Genomic DNA, 15,197 nt, shown 5'->3' with positions numbered 1-15,197 from the left:
CGTCAGCTTGATGGTTAACATGATGCAACGTACACCACCGTAAAGGTTAGATTAAGACATTCTTGGTCATTCACCACAGAAAGAGCACTGAATATACAATACATTTTCTGTTAAGTGATAAAAGAATATTATGTTAGTAACAAAAATATGGCAAGAAAACCATCAACCTCACTTCTTTAAGTGGCTACCAGGGCCAATCAAGGAAGTCTGCATTTAAAAAAAGAAAAAAAAAAAACAAAACACAAAGAAAACAACCTAAAAAGATTCTCAATTTCTGTTTCTTTTCTATTATTATTTAATGGATAAAATAAGCCTTCTGTTGTATTCAGAAGTCAATGCGTTCTCCATTTTTAGAGAAAGGTAAGAGCCAAGAAAAAAAAGCTTTTGAGTTTTTTGTGATAGAGCTCAGCAGGAAAACAAAACAAACCTCCTTAATACACATGCCTAGGAACCTGAATTTATGACAAAGCTAAATAAACTGGATATAGTAACAACAAGCTTTATGTTTTTCCACAATACAGCACTGTTTACCCTCACTTGTTAAAGTGGTTGTGCCTTGAAGAGTATAAAACTACATCAACGAAGGCCAGATAGAGCCTATGTTTGTATCGATGAATCTGTTCTGGTCAGGTCAGTGATGAACTGCACTACAAGCAGTGAAAAAACCTGTGTATGTTGAACCAAGGCTTACAGCTTAGCTTCTATCTACTTCACAAAGCAACTTTATTGTATCTTACACTGTTGCTCCACAGTCAGACTGAACGAGTGTAAATGGACCTATTCTGCCCACTTCCCCGTTCTTGGTCATACTCAATCCAGTTCCCAATGCCATATTGTAAGTACCTGAGCCAGTACCCAAAGAAAGGCACATCAGGCAGGAAAAGTGTGGCAAGGGATAGAGAAAGACTTCAACCACCATTTCAGCAGCATCATTGCTGACTCAAACAACTTACAGAACTATGGCGTGAATGTCCAAACCATGCATACTCTGAGAAATCAAAGCACAGACACGAGAAGAATTCATACATCCATAACAAAACAGAACTAGTAACCATGTAATTGCAGTCATTCACAATGCAATTTTTCACATATCAGCTGTTGCACTAGCCAATGCTTTGCCACATATACCTATAGGTCTTTCTAATATCCACGTGCCAGGGCAGACTCAAACGAACAATTGACACATTTCCAGATAAGTGACAAGATAAGACATAGCAAAGAGCTCTCTCTCCACCGTTCACCCCTCCACCATGTAAGAGGCTAAGAGTACAGTTAATAAGTCGCCTTCTCAAGACATGTTACAAATACGTCTTTGAGCTGCAACATCTCTTTAAAGATCTTATCATGTAAAATGTTCCTAGGTACATAGTGAAATGCAAGTTTCAGAAGTCTGTCAAGGTATGTCAAGATTTGAAGAAGTTTGCTAGCTAAGAAGAAATACACTTCATTCTACCTTACACAAACACTGCCTAGGACTTACACTTGCATCGCGTCTTCTAAAAAGCAGCTGAGCATAATACACAATTGAATACTGCTGGGGGAGGGGTGGGAGTATTTAGACCATAAACAAACAGGATCAAATTGCCCAAGAGTACACATGCCTTGCAGCAAGCACAAGAAACACCACAGTAAATACCATACACAAATATTCTTCAACAGCATCTGGCAAAATTCACCATAATGAATTCAAAATATTCAAAGCAATTATTTCCAGCCAACCACTTACTACTTTCAGAACTGAGATCTTTAGCATTTTATTATGTTCTTTACTGTCAAGGCATATTTCTTCAGTAGTTTGACATTTTTTCCCCGTGCCATTTGGCTAAGCAACTAAGAACTTTATTCAGCAAAAGTAACTTCCAGATGACCTAGCAAATGGAATTGATTTGGATTAAATTGCAACAGAGTATTTCAGTGTTTAAGCAGTCATGGGTATGCCAGTAACATAACACATCTCAAGTATATTCCACTAATCTTATTAAGTATGTTTTTATTTATCTTTCACTAAACATCTATTTTATGGTCTATTTCTTCATACGTTTTAATCACTGCTCAGCTACAACGTCAAAAAACTTGAAGTCCGAAATTGAAAAGCACATAGAGTCACAACATAGATAATTCTCTGAGTAGGAAGTACATAAAGGATTGCTGTGGAATCGTTAGGGTTTATGACTATATGTATATTTACTGTTTTGCATATTTTACACATCAGATTTGTTAGAGTTGAAAGCTTTCCTTTAAGGCTCTTTTAAAGTAGCACATCTAGGCATACACCACAAAGTTGTCCAAGGCAGGCATAACAGAACTGTCCTCAATGACCTTTTTGAGGGTGTGAGGGCAAGAGAAGGGAAGGGACAAGGAAAAAGGAAGGAAAAGGTGCGCACGCATAGGAGAGATACTATACCTTTAGTTTAGAGCTGAAAGGATTTGAACTACACTTTAACCAAAAATCTCTTCCATTCCTCAGCTTTTGCTTGCTCAGCTTCTGTTTATTTTTCTGACTCACTACTCAAAAAGTTCCTAGATCTTAATCAAGCCTAACAATGCTACAGAGGAAACACAACTCCAAAATGGGAAGAGGAAGAAAATCTTATTTAGGAATTCTTCATAAGCTGTAAAATTACAAAAACTCAGGATATCCTCCAAGAATGGTAAGAAAAATGCTACTTAATAAAGTACAATATCCTTAAGTCATCAAAATATGACCTGGTTCTGTATTCTGGATGTCAAGAGCTTAGATGATGACTATTTGTTCTGATACTGAACTTCTGTTTGAGGTATCCCAGACCCCTCCAGGAGTGGGGTCTGGAAAGAAATTAAGGTTCAGGCAACAAGAATCACAGATGAGGACATTCTTAAAAATATCAGAGAATCAGTAACCAGCAAGATATCTGGATACATGGAGCATATGAAACACACAATGTCTTCCCAAAAAGTCTCTGTTGTCAGAGAGCATCAGCAGGAAGAAGTTTTCTACTCCACCTTAAATGATCACCTTGGTCAGCAAAAGGAGCTACACATGTTCCACTTCATCAAAAGCCTCATCTCTTAGCACTTGAAAATTACTCACTTTCCCCACACAATACCATCTCTCATCTGTATTAGCTCTCTGTCATTTTCTTCATCTGGCTTTGAATAAAATATGTAAATACATGATGTTGCATCTATTTTTATCAGTTTTTAGTGACTACATTGCGTTCTCTAGAGATCTAAAAGTAAATACTACATCGCTGCTTTATTTATGAAATCCGGGAATTTAAAAGGAAACAAAACAGACTAATATGGGAGTAAAATTCAAATAAAGACAGACGTTTTGTAAATGCATTCTAGTTCAACAAAATAATGTTTTCTCTTAGGATATCCTTTATCCTATTAGGCTCAAGCTTGGGACAAACAAACTTAAACCTTAAGCCACTGCAAATTGTTCACTAAAGCATGTCAAACTTTTCCGAATCTGAGGCTGGTTTTAGAATTCATAGCGCAAATTATTCTACATTTTGAAGACAGGAAAGATTGAAGGCCATCAGTTATATTGGGAGCAAGTTGAAGTATGTGTATAAGTGTGTACATGTTATGCTTGCCATCAAATACCAAATGCTCATACAGAATAGTCTATATGATATACACTGCCTTATTTCTTAATTATCTATTTTAAATGCATAGCTACATGAAGCATGGTACTATGGCATCATATTATTGCTAAGTAGTCAGCCCCTCCTCCTTCCCCTCAGAAAACACAACAACAAAAGAGAAAATCCAAAACAACGTGACAATTTTACATAGACTGCTTTGGATAACGAGTAGCCATTCCCTGCTGCATTTGTGCAAGACTGCAAAGTAAACATACATAATACAGGACACTGTGCATTAAAGTAGTTACTCAGAAGTATGGCATACTATCCTTGACTCCTGTGATATAGATATCCTCCTTCCTTGCAGCAGCAATGTCACTTCTGCAGTAAAATCATTTTTGCTTTGCCAATCAGTACAAAAGCAAAGCAAATACTAGCACTTTTCTAAGAGAAACAATCAACAGTGCTGTCAACTGCACTTCAGTTTCCTGACAGATTACTACAATACCTATGTAGACTGTGCTTGCTCTGTGAATTTTCCATGCCGGCAGACTTGCTACGTCTGTAGCCATCAGCTGTCTCATGCCATCTCAGTCAAAACCAGTAAAAAAGAGCCGCTGGCCAGAGCCAGCATAACTGTACTGACAGTTGTGGATATTACCAATGCAAGCACATTATTCAGTACTGCATGGCTGAAATGCCAGCTAATGATTTGGATTCAAGAGTTACTCTTCATATTGGAGAAAATTACTAATACAAAATCAGTCTAGCAATTTAATAGCTACATTCAATATCGTAAGACATAAAACATGGGGAATGAAACTGAGACCTCTGGGAGAAGTTATTTAATTTTGAACGAGAACAATAAAAAGCTCATATGCTCTTCTAGTTTACATTTGCTGTTAATGACAGACTACTTGTGACAAATTTACGAGATTACAAGTTAGTATGGACAGGTTAAAACGCAGCTTGCAGTTTCTGCTATTTTTCAGTGCAGATGCAATAGTCTTTGAGAGAACTGAAGCTGGGAACTATAAAGTTCCCAAGTGCCCTCTCCCAGACTGACTGGTTTCTTAAGAAGTATGATTTCAAACCTGTGGGGACTAAGCCAGAAACAGAGCTCCCATCACAGTATAGGATGGTAGGGGAGGTTGTAGAATCATTTTTACAAGTTGGAATGCTTCTAGGTGAGTTCTTTTGGTCTCCAAAAAAAACCTAATATGCTTCTATAAAAAAAGTAGACTCAACTTTGGAGAGTTGCACTAAACTGTATGGATAGCAAGCAATTTAATGAGAATCCCAACGTTTTTAACTGGCTAAGAAAAATGTTACTTACTTTACATCCTGCTTTCCCAGCCATGGACTTTGGCCCAGCCCTATTCGTATATTGCCTTTTAGCCTACCAGTACAACACACTACACAAAAACATGTGTGAAGACAAAACCAACCTGTTACTGAGAAAAAAAAACAACTACAAACTTTCATTACAAGATGCGTAAAGCACTGCTTTGGTACTTACACATGAGCTGTTTCATCCAGTTAGGTGAAATCTGGAAATTATCTCTTTCAAGAACATTAGCATTATACACACTAATGTTGCAGTTTATCAGTGTTGACATACTGCATTTCGCACCACAAAACACAGCAGAAGCAAACAATTAAGTGCAATTACTGTATGGCACAGAAAGATAAGAGAATTAGTAACAGCTCCAGCTGCAAAATTTGTTGGAAAAGTATTTCTTCCATCCTAAGCCTATTTGTACAACAGGATAAATTGAATGTTAATATAACATATAACTTACAAAATTAGCAATGCAATTTTTAGGCTGCTTGAATCAAGAAGAAGATTGTACTAATCTCAGATGTTAAAGACCTTTGTGTTTACAAATCCACAGTACACTCTGCTTTAAAGCTTACACATGTGAAATAGATTAAGGGGCACAATGGTGGGGGTTAGTCTCTCAAACTACTTTCTGCTGTCTCCATAGGCCCCTGCTTACTATTTCCTGTCCCAAGTAAAGATTCAGCATCATATTATACCACGTACACTTCACCTCTCATAGTTGCTTATTACTTTAACAAGTTTCCTCATGTTACTTTAATGACAATTACTCTAAAATAGGTATGACTTGTGCATACCAAACCCCACAATATGAAACCACCATTTAGCTGGAACCCCAGCCGCCCACTGCTTTGGAAGTGATGGCTCTGTCACCTTATCAACTGGGAAGCAGAAGAAAAAGGTATGGTATCAGCTAGTACTTTCAGCTCTAGCATTGAATCTCCTTTGACTTCAGCGCATGAACAAGCAGTTAGAATCATCAGCAGAGGCCTCTTTGTTATATCTGAATATAAACTAGGCTGAAAATGAACCCTTTTGACTAATATTTCTCTCATTTAAGACTGAAGCATGTATCGGCAGAAGCTCAGACACAGAGGTGCCATCATTCACCATTTTAGGGCAAGTCTCACAAGATCTGTTTTTCTTAAAGATCCAAGTCCTGAAATTTTGAGCTTGTGTTAAAAAAAAAAAAAAAAAAAAAAAAAAACAATACCTGTTTTCAATATAAAATAAGCTTCAGATCTACATAGTTGCAAAAAAAAAGCTTTAAAGAAGGAAAACAATGCTAAATGTTCAAAAAAGACAAAGCCTACATTATTTTTAATCTCATTATTTTATGATTTTTTTTGCTAGGGAACCTGACTCATAATCTTTGAATGCGTACAGCTGCCAACACAGCATGTAGGAAGAAAGCATTAGAGACAGCACGTATCTGCACAGCAAGGCATTTGGAAAGATGGTCTGGACAAACGTTAAGAAAATAGGTTTGAGGACGCACCAAACTTTTTTAAACAACTCCTAATGTAATTGGCATGCAAAGATGACTGCTGTTCCAAACAGCATTTTGAGATGTGATTGCAGGAAAAATCATTTTTTATTGGGAACACAGTCCTTTATCTAGGCTCATTACCTCACTTCTGTTCTACCTTCCAGAAGATTTCACAACAGATTAAGAAAGAAATGCTGTTGTTTCAAGAGCTATCTTCTTTAAAAGATGTGTACACACACACACAAAATAAAAGCTCTCAATCTAACAAAAGAGAAAATATATTGATTAATGTTAGGAGTACCTTTATGCATAGGAAAAACAATAGTTAAACAGGGCAGCAGACAGAAATCGCCAGCACTAGCAAAATAGCTACTTGCCAAAGCCCAGATGGCACAGACTGCGGCTGCGAAGAAACCAGCTCTCCCGGGGGTCCCCCTGCCAGAAGCAGTGCTGCAAGGCTGAGGTGAGAATGGGCAACCACCTCCCTTCCAGCCACCTTTCCCCACTGCAGCAGCAGCCTTATCCCAGCCTTTCTTCTGGTGGAAACAAAGTTTGGGCTTGCATAGGCTGCTGAGAACTCGGAAAAAAAACTGTTAAGGGCTACACAGACTTAGAGTGTCCTAGATCACTTGAAAAGTTTAAGCACAATGTTTAAGTTCCTAATGGCCCATCCTGCCTGGAAGGAACTGAAGATCTGACATCTGCATTTAAAAGGACAAAAATGAAAATAGAATAGACTAATATATGTCACAGCAGGTACAAGTCAGGATTCTGTTTTCCACATGGTGTTACTACTGCATTTCTCCTTTGTCCAAGATTGCCGCCATTAAAACTAGGGGCATAGAAAGAGCACAGAACGAATGAAAAAAAAAAAATCACATGAAAGATCTTGAATAGTTTCAGAGAACCAGCAGTCCTCAAAAACCGATCTCATTTTCTCTAAAAATAGCAAGTAGGAATTTGAATGCAGTTTTAAAGTTTTCATGTTATTTTAGGGATTATTAGAAGATCAAAGCACCTTGGAGATTAGGCTCCTCTATCCATATCTATTCCCAAATACGGGAGTACCCACCCCTGCTCCACTAAAGCAATACAGGATGCTAGAAACAGCTATCAGACACTTTTGAAAGCCAGAAGATTTGCCTTAAAAGTCATACATTTTTCAAAATGAAAGTATTCTTTACTTGCACTGGTCAAGATCTCTCTACACAGGAGAATAGCACAGGAATAACCAGAACGTCTAAAGAATTTCCACAGATTATGGTTCTACTTACTGGTGACAAAAACCTGCAAATTTTAGCAACTTCTTAGTTTCAAAGAGCTAAAAAAAGTAAGATTAAGTCAGCTGCAGTCTCTGCTCCAACTAGTGTGTTATTAAGAGAACTGTTTACCAAGTTACACTTGTGCAAACTAATGCAAGGCAATGGTGTTCATCAGGTATCGCTGACAGAATAAACTGAAAACCATTTGGCAGCACAGATGTTTCTGAATCTTTATAACTGCAAGTGAGATAGAAAATGGAGAAAACACAGTTCAATCAGAGTTAGACATAAAATATATGCAGTACTAACAAAGTGAGTAGAATATACAGCATATACTAATAAGCTGAGTAGGTCAGACTCTAGAATTAGAATAACAGAATTTCTCAATGCTTGCTCTTCAAAATAGAAAAGAATTTTGAAGATGTTAAAGAAATCCAGTATGTTAACCTAAGGGGCTTTCCGGTACTACTTTGCCGCATTATCAAGTAGCCTGTGTGAAACTGTAGGTGTTACGAAGCCCAAGTTCTGCTTCTTGCTCCAGTGAAAGCTTACTACTTATATGGCTGTTAGAAACTCAGGTCTCGTCTCTTCTACAGAAATGTTTGTTTCATTAAGCTACAAAATTCTACATTCTTTCTTTCTTTGCCTAATACGTTATTACACCCCCAAAAAGTAAGTCATTTCAACCTAGGAAATGATAATGTTTGAATTCAGAGCACCCTCTTAGTTTGGCGGTAAGAACATCTGCTTAAACTGGCAGAGGGGAAGAGGAATGACAGTATAAATTCTTTCCTGGGAGTTCATAATGAGTTTCCAGCTAGATAAATTCTCTATTGAAATCCTGGATAAAATTTATGTGGTAACATCACTTCCTTCTCTTGATGTTCAGTTTAGTGTAACAAATGTGTTTTGAAACCATACAGCAAGTGGAGGCATTTCAGATGACCTTCTGCTTATTGGATGGGGTAGAGCTGCAACCTCCGTAGAAAGCATTTTTAAGACTTAAGAGCTACTACTGGCCATTCCCAGAGTTCTTCCAGTGCCCCTGGGCAAATGAAATGGCACAGACAGGTCTACACTTGCACATCTACAACTAAAAGGGTGGGCAATAGTTCACTGTAATGCTACTACTGCATTCTGCCATTCCTGCTAGGTCACAGGTACATGCCTCGAGGATAGGCCACAAAATGACAAGTAATTGAGTAAATGTAATACCTCCTTCCTCCTGCCCCTAACCACCACAGGCCATGAGTGTAAACCCAGGTTAAGGGTATGTATTAAATGGTAATAGTTGGCTATTCCACAACAGCAAGTCCACAAAACAGTTTGATGTAGCATTTAAGTCATGGGGCATCTTCAGCAAAGAACTGATAGTGGGGTATTGGGACTAACTGTATGAAAAAAGCCAGGGTTCTGATCTCTGGAATGTAGGAGATACTAGGAAGGAACTGACTTCCATTGGGAACAAGAATATTAACAAATATATCTACATGAAAAGTTACACACTGAAGGTAAGAGAACTCAAGAGAACATCGTTGGGTAGCTATGCAGAGGCACTATGTGTTGTAACAGGGACAGTACTGTTTGTTCCTTTATGGGATACAACCTGATTCTCTCAAGGCACTTGACACTTTAAAAAATCAGACTACGGTAAGGCAAAAAAGGGGATGGGGAAAATGTTTCTTTGTGCCCAATTAGCATATTCTTATATAACAACTCTATTAAGTCATTAATTCGGGATTTTTTGTCTCGAGAGCCTATTTACTTGAAACACAACCTCAACCTCTGCCACGCACTTCACCATTGACAATAACTGAAAATTCTAAGGGTGCAGCGATTTTTGTGAAGTGAACCTGGTGGCCTTTTCAGCTCTCAGTGCTCTACTCCCTCTCTTGAAAAAACTGACAGAATTAGAATCCTGCCACAAGTCATATTAGGTATGTCAACAATTCAAGGATAAAGCAGTTCATTTTTTTGTTCTCTTTCAAGCTACATTAGTCCCCCAGTTCAAGCTGAAGTTGGCCTTTCATTATTTCATGTGGTAGTTCTAATTATTTTCTTAGGACATGTTCAAGCAATATGCTCTTAAGGAATTATCTCAAGAGAAAAACTAATTCTATCATCATAATACAAATGCTAGTTTATTGTATTTGACCTTTCAAGTTCTTCATACAAGTCTTTTGATCACAATTTTTAGAGCGTCCAGTAATACTTACAAATGTTGTATGAACACACCCATGCAGACACACCGCTATTGAACCATGAGATGTAACCTTGTCTACATGCAAGGGACTAACAAATTATTTTAATGAGCTTGTAAAGGAAACTCTGAAATGTCACATTAGGTGAATATTTTGCAGAGCAGTAGATGCACAATCTTTGAACTCCAAAAACACCTTGAAAAGATTACAAAGATGTCACCAAAGACTAAGGAGGCAGTACTAACCATTAGTTTGTGTAATAACCACTCTCATTGTCCACTCTTGTTAATTACATCTTCCTCCTTTCTGATCCTCTAGTATCAGTTTTGTGTTTTCCCTTGTGATTTAAAATGCTTTACACAGAACATTATAGTGTAGTTCACTGTTGCCATCTAGCATTTTCTCCTTTTCTTTTTTTTCTGGCATCAAAATCATTTTGATTTCTGTACTCATCACTTGCAAGACAGGCCCAATGCTAGCTGGATCACATTTAAGATTGTCATCCTTACTTCTAAGGCAACCTGACTTGTGCTTGCTTCTGCTTATTTCCAGTCTCTTACCACTGATATCCCTGCCACTGTAGCTCTGTTAAAAACACAAACCAAACTGCTCCCTTGCATCCTTTGACACTGTGCCATAATTCCTAGGCTTTTAATCCACAAATCACTCTATTCAACCTCTTTGCATAAATATATGCCTTTAAGGAGGCCTATAATCACTAACGCGTCCACACACTTAAAAATAAAATGCGTACTAAGGCTAATAATCATGAAATTATTGTTCTTTTTTTTCCCCACTATTTTGTTGTTCCTTTCCCTGAATCCATGTGGATAATCTCCAAATATCAGCGGTTGTCCCTGACGTACTACTACACAACCAATTGATCAAGCATATCTATTATTAGGAGGCAAACTTTTCCAGTCATTTTGAAATTGCCATAAAAATAAAAGCTTGACCTTCAGAAAGGCATTTTTTTTTCCCCCTCAAGTGATTTATTTTGTCTTACTTTGATTACCATCCTAACTGGCAAAGGTTTGAAGCTCTGAAGTATTGTTTATCACTGCAACAATGAAAGGTATGACTAAAGTTATAAGTTAGTCCAACATGCAGGGGAAGAAAATCACAGAAAAGAGAACGGTATTTCTAAAAGGACAGGTTCATAGTTATTCACATAAAATGTAAAAATGGATACTTATATTTATACTGAGTAGACCAAATATATTGCTAAGACATTTTATGTGTATCTATACACATTCAAAGCACCTTCATAATCACCTTCACGTATGGTTTGCTTTCCAGCTTATTAGGTTTTTTTTAACATCTGTTTAGTTAGATCTACAAAAAGATGACTTTTTAAAAACTTACAATGCAACTGTAGGATCTGGCAATTTAAGAAGTAAGAGTTGCATGGTATTTAAATTAGAAACGTGTAATGACCGTCTGAAGTCCAAAAAAGACGCCAGAAATCTAGTTCTTTGTATGAAGAATACAATTAACCTTTACGGGCCTTTGATTGACCCTTGGTGCCTTTCAATAAATGATAAGGATGATGAAATTAAATGAGCAACATACTTTTCCATATTCCTCCAGAGAACTACCATACAACTTTCAGACCCCCTCAAACTGACAATTTCTCCCCGAATCTCCCTCTCCCGACTTCAAGCCAGCGACTGCAGTCCTTGCTCGAATTTCAGTTTTCTATTCACATGACGATCCGACACACTACTCCAGTACTCCACCCTCCCAACACCCGGCTGCTCCACGGAGTTAAAATTAACTTGGTGGTTTGGGTTTGTCTAAGACTGGAAGATCTTCCCTTGTAAAACAATTGTGCGTTCATCAGGCTCAGCGGCGAGCTCGGCTCGCCTCCCAACACCGCCGAGCTGCCACGGCTAAGCCCTCAGAAGAAAAACAAAACCTTGTCTCAGATAATGGCTTTACTGTACTTGCTAAGAACAAAAAAGAAAAAAAAAACCCAAACCACCAAACACCAAAACACGACAGAATGAAAGGCATTTGATTATTTTCAGCTACTTGAAATTCAGAAAGCCCTAAACCGCGGCATATCGCATGCCTAAAATCCCCAAGTCCTTGGGGGCTTGAAGTTCGAGGAGAAAACCGCTGCAAAGCTGCGCCCGCCGCAACTTTCGCACCGCGCCGCGAGCCTGCCGAGCGCCGGCAGGGAGGGAGGGAGGGAGGGAGGCAGGCGGGGGGCGGCCGACAGGTACCGCCCGCCCCGCCAACCACCCGCGGGCAGCGCCGCTTCCGCGGGTCAGACCTGCGAAAGAGACGAGCCCTGACAGGCGGCCGCGGCTGCCCCGCCGCCGGGGAACAAGCCCCGTTACTCACGCCGCTCCCCCCCACCCCGCGCCTCCGCCGGCTGCGAAGTTTCCAGCCAAGGGCAGCGGCTGGGCGGCTAAGCCCGGGGCGGCGCGCCCGCCGCGGCGATCAACAGGCGCCCGGACCTCCCTCCCCGCTGCCGCTCGCCGACCGCACCTCGGGGAACGGGCGGCTGCGCCCGACCCCGGCTGCCCTCGTCCGCGGGAGGGGCGGCCAGGAGCCCGCGCTACCACCTCAGGACCCTAACGCGCACGCAAGCTGCCCCCCAGCCCGGGGGCCGGGGCTCCGCGCCGCCCCTCACAGAGGAGCGCCGCGTACCTGGCGAGGTGATGGAGGCCGGCCCGCTGCCTCGCCTCGCCGCGCCGGCACACGGCACCCGCTCCGGCCCGCTCCCGCTTCAGCCGCGGAGAAAGTTTCCTGACGTCAGCGCGGGAGGGCGGGCGGGGGACCCCGCCTGCCTGCCTGCCTGCCTGCCGGGCTCGCTGCCCGCTGGGCCGGGCCGCCGCTGCTCCCGGGCTCCCCCTGCCTCCCGCCACCGGCTGCCAGGGAGGGAGGGAGGGAGGGGAAGGAGAAAGGGAAGAGGGAGGCGGCGCCGCCGGCACCGGCGCCCCGCGGCGACGGAAGGGGCGCGCCCCGCGGCGCTCGGCAGGGGGCGCCGTCGCGGCCGCGCGCGAGGCTTGGTCGTCGGGGCCGTTGGCGGGCAGCGGCGGCGCGCGACCTCGCCTCGCCGGGGTCTGCGGTGAGGCGCCGGGCAGCACAGACTTTGGGGTAGGCGCAGCCGTGAAGTCACAGAGTGGTCCTCGGTGACGCCATCGCCGGGTGCAGCCTCACACCCAGCAGCGGCTGCCCCGACCTGGCTTCCGGAGAGCGGCCGGCAGCTGAGTCAGACCCAGGCCTCCGAGGGGCGGGAGGCGCCGGGACGCCAGCGCGGGGTTTGGGATGTGCCGCTGCCCCGGGGCCGGTCCAGGGAGGGCGAGCGCTGGTTCAGCCTCCCTTGCCCTCGAGGCAAGGGGCAGACTGGGAGCGTGGGTGCCTGGCAGCTGAAGGCCCACGGCGAGCGGTTTCGCTGTCAGCCCCCGAAGGCGGGCTCACGTTCACGTGTCCGAGCAGAGGGGAACAGGCCCCTCGGGGCAGTACAGAACTTAAGGATGTGCGCACCTCACCTGGCATCATAGCTGATTTTAGTTAAGCTCTGCCTCAAGGAAAGTCTGATGAAGCAAAGAGCTGTGAGGAAAAAAAAAAAAATCACAAAGAGAAGGCAGTAGCTGAGAAAGTGGGGAATACAAGGTAGTACCTCTGCATTCCTCAAAGAAACATCTTTTGAGGAAAAAAAAAGTTTCTAGAGACACTTCCACAGGTCTTGGTTAAATCTACAATGAAGAACATGGCTATTGTGATAGGGTACAGGTATGTAACATTCTGACTTTGAAGATAGTGTCTGAGGCATACAACCCCAGTTAAAATGTGTTTTAGAAACACCAGAACACAGTAGATCAATGTATTTTTATGTCAGTCATGGGAAATGCAAGTTAGGGATAACAAATTTCTTGTAGAAGTGAAAGGAATTAATGTCTGCCATATTTCTTTTATTCCTGGTGGCCTTCTGCCATGATACTGCCAGGAAGGGGGCACATAGTGTCTTTGGAAAGGCAGGAAACTCATCTGTCATTCCTCTGCCTGAGTTTTTTCCAAAGCACAGTGAAAGATGCCTTTCATTTTTCATTAATCAATAGACAAACCTCAAGAATAGCCATTTAGCAGAACAAAACATGTCACTGAAATCAAAGTAAAGGTGTTTTGTCTGCAGTAGGCATTTTCTTTTTTTGAAGGCAAGAAGGAAAACAGTTCAGGGTAGCAATTTACAGTTAAGAGTGGAAAGATCATGACAGAAAAAAACATGAAGGGTAGAAGTCAAGAGCAGGCAGCTTTTTAAATCAGTAAGCCCTAGATAATTCCATGCGTACATGTGAATTACATAAAAAGTTAATTAGTATGGCTGCCTTTTCCATTCACTACTAAAGTCCAAAATACGTACAAAGCAAATGAGTAGTAAATTTGTCTGCTCCAGAGATTATTATAAAGCTGCTGAAATTTTCCTTCAGTTCATTCTGTCCCACAAAGGAAAGAAATGCTAACATATTACATGGTTTCAAAGTTATTTGTGAACTTTACTGTCAAACTAACAGGCTATGAAGAGTTGCAAACAATCACTGTGTGGAAAGTTGTGACTGTGGAAGAATCATACCAGCTGAATTACAAGAGATAAATAGAAGTGAAATTCTGAGAAGGAAAGAAAGTAGAAAACACTTTTGGGGAAGTTGTATGGGAATTATATTCAAAATAACAACACAGCCAGAAGTTACTTTCAGCATCCAGATACTAAACGTTAAAATATTCTTCTAGGAAAACAAAAACAAAAACCACACACAAAACCAAGAAAACCCGAACCAACCAACCAAAACCCACTCTAATAAACCTGTCTTTACTGCAATATTAAGACAGTTGAAGGAATATCTAATGAATTCTTTCATTCACAGCTGGTCCATGACTGGTCAATACAGAAACAATTATTTTTTTTTCTTCTCTTGTTACTGACAGCTATTCCCATACACACTTCCGCAGCATCTTGTTGGAGCCGACAACTGCATTGCATGCATCTCCTTAGCCATTTGTGCCTGTCAAAAACAGTGAGAGGAAGGATGGGAAGAGAGATGATCTATGCAATCATGGAAGACAAGTAAATTGCTACCAAGAACCTTGTTTTTAGGAATTCCTCACAAATAAAAAACACAGAGTAGTCTAGTCTATCAAAGTTTGGATTGTTAATCGTGTTAAACATTTAGACTTATTTTTGTTGTTTGTATGATTGTTTTTTTCAAGCAAAAAGGCAGTTTGTATACTGCTTTCTTAGGCAAAACTGCAGTTCATTTCAGTGCCAGGAAGCATCTTCATGTATCTGGCTTTTCATAACATACATCCAAAGTTGGTCTT

General features: G+C 41.2%; 1 protein-coding gene across 4 annotated transcripts in view; it reads right to left on the bottom strand.

The window, feature by feature from the left end:
* Positions 1-12,662, bottom strand: part of GULP1 (GULP PTB domain containing engulfment adaptor 1) — a 163,139-nt gene extending 150,477 nt beyond the window's left edge. For 3 of the 4 annotated variants that reach the window (XM_075027969.1, XM_075027972.1, XM_075027971.1), the window contains exon 1: positions 12,525-12,662. The gene's annotated coding sequence lies outside the window, so the exon portion shown is untranslated. The remainder of the gene's footprint in view (positions 1-12,524) is intronic. The other variant, XM_075027970.1, reaches the window with a different exon arrangement.
* Between the last annotated feature and the right edge of the window lie 2,535 nt (positions 12,663-15,197).

The sequence above is a fragment of the Buteo buteo genome, chromosome 5 (genome assembly GCF_964188355.1).
Source record: "Buteo buteo chromosome 5, bButBut1.hap1.1, whole genome shotgun sequence".
In the NCBI taxonomy this organism is placed as follows: Eukaryota; Metazoa; Chordata; class Aves; order Accipitriformes; family Accipitridae; genus Buteo; species Buteo buteo.
The sequence above is the reverse complement of the archived record's forward strand: the minus strand, read 5'-3'. Positions and strand labels throughout refer to the sequence as shown.